This window comes from Monodelphis domestica, chromosome 8 (assembly GCF_027887165.1).
Source record: "Monodelphis domestica isolate mMonDom1 chromosome 8, mMonDom1.pri, whole genome shotgun sequence".
Taxonomy (NCBI): domain Eukaryota; kingdom Metazoa; phylum Chordata; class Mammalia; order Didelphimorphia; family Didelphidae; genus Monodelphis; species Monodelphis domestica.
Genome location: NC_077234.1, coordinates 239,670,726 through 239,677,803, shown reverse-complemented (window position 1 = coordinate 239,677,803; position 7,078 = coordinate 239,670,726). Strand labels below are relative to the sequence as shown.

General features: G+C 41.0%; 1 pseudogene; it reads left to right on the top strand.

The window, feature by feature from the left end:
- Window positions 1-1,748: 1,748 nt before the first annotated feature.
- On the top strand, window positions 1,749-2,355 carry LOC100031593 (60S ribosome subunit biogenesis protein NIP7 homolog; annotated as a pseudogene).
- The last annotated feature ends 4,723 nt before the right edge of the window (window positions 2,356-7,078 follow it).

The following is a 7,078-nucleotide window of genomic DNA, read 5'->3' as shown; positions in this document are numbered from 1 at the left end:
TGAGTGCTATATACCTTTCCAGTAGCCACCCAGAATCCACTCAACCTTTAACAGCCTCGGGTCATTTCAGTTGTATCTGACTCTTCTTGGACCTATTTGGAGTTTTCTTGGCAAAGATGCAGGAATGGTTTCCATTTTCTTTTCCAGCTCATTTTACAGATGAAGAAACTGAGGCCAACAGGGCTAAGTGACTTATTCAGGGTCACACAGCTTGTGTGTCCTCAATGTACTTGACACTCCAGCCAAATTAGTATATTTAGCTATCATCCTCCTTCATGTTCTGCCTTTGTGACTTTGCTCACTTTTTTTCCCACACTTGGAATGTACCCTACTCACCCAACTCCATATGGTACCAGATGAGATGATAGGATTGCACCTTTAGAGATAGAAAAGATCTTTGAGTTCCATTAGTCCAACCTCTTCATTTTACAATTGGAAAAACTGAAGCCAGCCCAGAAAGGTTAGATGACTGTCCTCAAATCACAAAAATATCATGTAACAGCTAGAATTTGAATTTAGGCCCCCTGACTCTAAATGTAATACTCTTTCTGTTCTATCACCTTTCATATCTTTTAAAAAAATTATCCTTAGCTTCATCTTAGAACTAATATTAAGTATCAGTTCCAAGGCAGACGATCAGTCAGGGCTAGGCAACTGGGGTTAAGTGACTTGCCCAGAGTCACACAGATAGGTAGTATCTGAGATCTGATTTGAACCCAACACCTCCTATCTCTAGCCTGGCTCTCTATCTACTGAGCCACCTAGCTGCCCCCAACCTTGCCTATTTTTTAAAGATAATTACTCAAATATACTTGTTCCATGAAGGCTTTCCTCATTCCCCTGGCTGGAAGTGATTTCTCTCTTCCATGACCTCTCTCTCTGCATATTGTTTGTACTTCTCAGGCAATTATTCTGATTTAATTTACTTTGGGTATGCATTGCACCCTATCCCACCCCTCTTGTCCAAAACACACATGCACACACACATGCATGCACACACACACAGAAAGAGAGAGACAGAGAGAGAGAAGAGAAGAAAAGAGAGAAAGAAAGAAAGAAAGAAAGAAAGAAAGAAAGAAAGAAAGAAAGAAAGAAAGAAAGAAAGAAAGAAAGAAAGAAAGAAAGAAAGAAAGAAAGAAAGAAAGAATGAAAGAAAGAAAGAAAGGAAGGAAGGAAGGAAGAAAGAAAGAAAGAAAGAAAGAAAGAAAGAAAGAAAGAAAGAAAGAAAGAAAGAAAGAAAGAAAGAAAGAAAGAAAGAAAGAAAGAAAGAAAGAAAGAAAGAAAGAAAGAAAGAAAGAAAGAAAGAAAAAGAAAGAGAAAAGGGAGGGAAGAAAAGAAGAAAAAAAGGAAGGAAGGAAGGAAGGAAGGAAGGAAGGGAAGGAGGGAGGGGGGAAGAAAGGAAAGGAAAGGAAAGGAAAGGAAAGGAAAGGAAAGGAAAGGAAAGGAAAGGAAAGGAAAGGAAAGGAAAGGAAAGGAAAGGAAAGGAAAGGAAAGGAAAGGAAAGGAAAGGAAAGGTCAGAGGGAGGGGGGGAAGGGAAAGAAGAAACAAAGAAAGATGGGCAACTGGGTAGCACTGTGGATAGAGCACCAGGCATGGAGTCAGGAAGACCAGGGTTCAAATCTAACCTCAGATACTTCCTACCCCCATGACCCTGTGCAAGTCACATAACCCCATTTGCGTAGTCCTTGTACTCATGTGTTGAGTTGTTACTAAGATAGAACATAAAGGGCATTTGCTTGATAGAAAAATGCGACCCCTGACCAAGGAGGAGACCTGAACCCTGTTCCAGAAGCTCTTGAAATATATTGGGGAAAATATTCAGTTGCTTGTGGACTGACCTGATGGCACCTACTGTTTCCGGCTCCATAAAGACAGAGTCTACTATGTCAGTGAGAAGATTCTTGAGCTGGCAGTAAACATCTCCTGGGAGAACCTGGTGTCTCTGGGGACCTGCTTTGGGAAATTCACCAAGACCCAGAAGTTCAGACTGCACATCACTGCCCTGAATTATTTGGCACCTTATGCAAAGCATAAAGTATGGGTGAAACCTGGAGCAGAGCAGTCATTCTTATATGGCAACCACGTATTAAAGTCTGGCCTGGGTCGAATTACAGAAAATGCTAATCAGTATCAGGGACTGGTGGTTTCCTCCATGGCAGATGTACCTTTGGGTTTTGGTGTGGCAGCAAAGTCTACACAGGACTGCAGGAAGTTGGACCCTATGTCCATTGCTGTGTTTCACCAAGCTGACATTGGGGAATATGTGCATCATAAAAACACTGATTTAATTCATCTTATGGACTTGTGACTGAGAGAAAGACCTTTGTTTTTCTCCCATGGGAGCAGCTGAACTACAAATGCATCCTTTTACTGACTTACAAAATGACCTGAGGATACACGTGGTCATCTGTTGACCATTCTCACTATTGCAGAAGCACCAGGGCATGATGCATCAAATACTGGGCTTGGAAGTAGGAAGAGCAGGGTTTGAAACTAGTGCTTAGCATAATACCTGGCACATAATAGGTGCTTGATGATAGCTGGGTGATGCTGTGCAAGTCACTTCAAAGGATTCACGAATCTCACAGGGTTGTTGTGAGGATCAAATGGGATAATGAACATAAAGCAAAAATGGAGTAGAAATATCAGCTACCATTGTAAGCAACTGTGGGGTGAATGCATGCTGAGCAAGAAAGAGACATTTTTTAACCTTTTTTTTTAAAAATTAAAACCCTCACCTTCCATCTTGGAGCCAATACTGTGTATTGGCTCTAAGGCAGAAGAATAGTAAGGGCTAGGCAATGGGGGTCAAGTGACTTGCCCAGGGTCGCACAGCTGGGAAGTGTCTGAGGCCAAATTTGAACCCAGGACCTCCCATCTCTAGGCCTGGCTCTCAATCCACTGAGCTATCCAGCTGCCTCCTTTTTAACTTTTTTTGTTTAATTATAGTGATTAAATTGAATATCATGTTTTTATACAAAAAAAAAGATAGAAGATAAAGGTTTTTACACACACACACACAGAAAGAGAGAGAGAGAGAGAGAGAAAGAGAGAGAGAGAGAGAGAGAGAGAGAGAGAGAGAGAGAGAGAGAGAGAGAGAGAGAGAGAGAGAAGAGAAAAGTGACATAAAAGCCCAGGAAGGAAAGAATATAGAGGAAGATAGGGTAGTCAACAGTGTCAAAGGCTGCAGAGAGGTCAAGGATGAAGATTGAGAATTAGTGATTTAAGAATTAAGAATTCAATTGGAGGGGATAGCTTGAGTTGATGAGGAAGCAACAGGTACATGATGCATGACTTCATCAGAAGTCAGATTGCAAGGGGATTGAGAAGTGAGAAGCAGCATGTACACATGGCTTTTCCTAGGAGTTGGGGTATAAAAGGTGGAGAAAGATATTAGGACAATAGCTCGAGGGGATTGGTGAAAGCTGGTTTCATTCCCCCCCAAAGGATAGGTTAATCTTAAAGAAATCCTTCTGTGAAGAAATGATGGGACTGTGTAGAACTGAGACACACCAGGAAAAGTCATGTGAAATTCTTTGGAAACCTACTAGCCATTCTATCATCATTTTAGGTGATATTTGTAGAGCAAATTCAAGTTTACACTGTACTTTCCATATGTGGTCTTGATTTGTCCCAAGGTCCCTTGCTTTCACACATACCGATGCCAGGGTCTCTGGGTGATCCTGATGGTCTTTCACTGCTAATGATTTACTGCAGCTTCTCTTGAAGACGTTCCTCATGGAGAAGGAGCAAGCAAACCATTTTCTTGGGCTAGTAAGATTTTTTTCATTGAAATTAATAATAATTAACAACAGTAATAAGTTAACCTTTATATAATACTTTGAAGTTTGCAAATCACTTTACAAGTTTTCTTCATTTCTTTTAACCCTTTCTTTCTTAGTATCAGTTCTAAGACAGAAGAGTGATAAGGGCTAGGCAATCGGGGTTAAAAGACTTGTCCAGGGTCACACAGTTAGGGAGGTCAAATCTGAAGCCAGGTCTTCTAGACTCCAGACCTGGCACTCTATCCACTATGTTACCTAGCTGCCTCTACGTGTATTATTTCACTTTCTCCTTATAACATCTCTATGAGGCAGGTGCTAATATTATCCTCATTTTACAGATGGGGAAACAAAGTCCCAGTAAATGTCATTGTCTTGTCTAAAGTTATATAGTTATTCATCATTTCCATCAAGAATGGAACCCAGGTCTTTCTGATTCAAAATCCAATGCTCCATTCACTACACCACCATGTTACCTCAGGCCCATGGATCATAAAGGTAGAATCTGAACTCAGGTCCCCTGACTCCATCAATTTTAATAAACATTTCTTAAATGTGCCAAGTACTGAGCTAAGCACTGGGGAATACAAAAAGAAGTCAAAAGACAGTCCCTGACCTCAGGAAGCTTACAATCAAATGGTGGAGACAACATGCAAATAAATCTATACCAAACAAACTATATATGTGATCAATAGGAAATAATGAACAGAGGAAGGCACTGGAATGATTATTCTTTACTGTACCACAATGCAGAGGGGGAATTGCATCCACATACATCTCTGAAGACAGGGATATCTTCTGCACCAAAAGATGGGAAAGAAATTCTTCTTGGCTTGAGTAGGAGTGAATTTGTGTGTCTTGGGGAAAGTTGGAGTTTGAAGAAAGTAGGTGAACAGGAAAATATCAAAGCCTCTCCCCCATCAATGTTTGGCCCTACAACCTTGAATTCTGGAAAGTTTGCCTGATGTGCTTGGAGGAAATGATTGCCCAAACCCTATTTAATAATAATACCTGTTGTTTATATGAGTGCCCCAAAGTTTCAGTACAGTTTAAGGGCATTTGAATTTTAAGAAATAAAATATTTTTTTAAAACCCTCATCTTCTGTGTTAGAATAAGTATTGAGTATCAGTTCCAAGGCAGAAGAGCAGTAAGGGCTAGGCATTTGGGATTAAGTGACTTGCCCAGATCACACAGCTAGGAAGGTGAGCTTTGAAGCCAGAACCTACCATCTCCAAGCTTGTCTCACTATCCACTGAGCCACTTAGCGGCTCCTAAATTATTGAATCTTAACAAGGACTTTCAGCATATCCTATATAGCAGCGATTCTCAACCTGTGGGTCATGACCCTGGCTGGGGTCGAATGACCAAAACACAGGGGTCGCCTAAAGCCATTGGAAAATACATATTTCTGATGGCTTTAGTCGCTGAGAAATTGTGCTACTTTACATCAAGATCTCGGAAAGAACGGGGACCCTGCTGCTCGCACATTGTACTAATATTAGTTACCTATCAGCAGCCATCCCCCTATGAGGGGCGATGGATTTGCCCTGTTGCCTGGAGACCAGACCCAAACAGAGACCCAGAGAGAGCACCCAGGTGCTGGCTCTGGAGGGATTAAGAACGAGTCCTGGAGCGGATAACTCCTGGAGCAGATAATGGAGCCGAGTAACCCCAGCAAAGTGAAGCCTCAGCTCAAGCTGGAGGGAGACGACAGGAAGAAGAAGGCGGTGTCTGAGGACCCCCTCCCCATGCAGGACTTACCTCCCGCCCCAGAGCTCAGACTGCCTCCTGCAGGATTAATATTACTCAACATATAATTAAATATTGTTTTGTGATTAATCACTATGTTTAAATTATGTTTGATTTGTAGCAATGAGAATATATAATACATATCAGGTATTTATATTCTGAATCATAACTGTAGCAAAAATACAGTTTTAAAGTAGCCACCAAAGTAATTTTTTGGTTTGGGGTCATCGTAACATGAGGAACTGTATTGCAGGGTCATGGCATTAGAAAGGTTGAGAACCACTGCTGTATAGCAGGGTCTTCAATAGATTATTTCATTTGATCCTAACAATCTGTAAAATAAGAACCACAAATATTATGATACCCATTTTCCAGATGACTTGCAACTTGCTTTAAGGTTGCAAAACACTTAATATACACCATTCCTTAGATTTTTCCAAATCTTCAAGGATCATGGTATTATTATCATTTCCTTTTTATAGAAAAAAAAAGAAGTTCATTGTTGAGTTATTTCAGTCATATCTGAGTCTTCATGATGTCACTTTGGGAGTTTTCTTGGCAGATACTGGTGTGGTTTGCCATTTCCTTCTCTACCTCATTTTACAGATGAGGAAACTGAGGCCAACAGGGTTAAGTGACTTGCTCAGGGTCAGTAGGTTCCAGATTTGAACTCAGGAGGATGAGTCTTCCTGATTCCATACCCAGTGCTCTCTCCACTGCACCATCTACCTGCCTGAAGAAGAAATGAAGGCACAGACAATTTGACCAACTTGTACATGGTCATATAATTACTTCACAAGCTTTAGACATTCTCTCCTGAATTCAAATCCCATGTCCTTTTCACTCCTCACCTCTGCTTCCTATGTAGGGCACTGCAAAGGACCTGATTGTAGAAATACCAGAGCTGGTGCCGAAATGCTCATTAGCTAATTTTCTGTTCTCCAGCCCAAATTCCCATCAGCCTTGTGGTGAGATGCCTGATGGAAATTTCATCAGGGATTGGTGGTCACAGGTTAAATTGGGCTTCTAGTTTGATGGTCATTGTTGCTGCTTACTACTACTACTATTAATATTATTATTATTTTAGGATCCAAGCTCCTACATTTTAATGAAAGAGAAGACATTGTGAAATGGGATGACTCTTGTCTGTTGGAGATTAGTTTATTTTGTAGTTCAAAAGAGCCAAGGGATAGCTTTATAAAATGTTTATTTATGACCTTCCCCAGGATTCTTTGTGCATGTGTGTTTGAAGAAAAATAAGGCAACTTAGCCTCTTTTTCCATTATCTATGGAGTCTACCCCAGCCTGCCAATTTACTCTTTGTCTAGCCTCAAATAGAGTGCGATATGTTGACTGAGACTAGAGATGAAAACACTGGTTAGGATTAAAGAAGGCAACAGATCTCAATTGCTCAGCCAGCGAGAAGAGCATCCTGTCAAAGGGGTCTTTGCTAGAAAATGATCTTCACAGAGGAACTTCCTTTGTCCATTTCCACGCCTCCTTGGTGTATTTGGTGGAGCAAGTTGTACATCTCTGCAGGGGCAA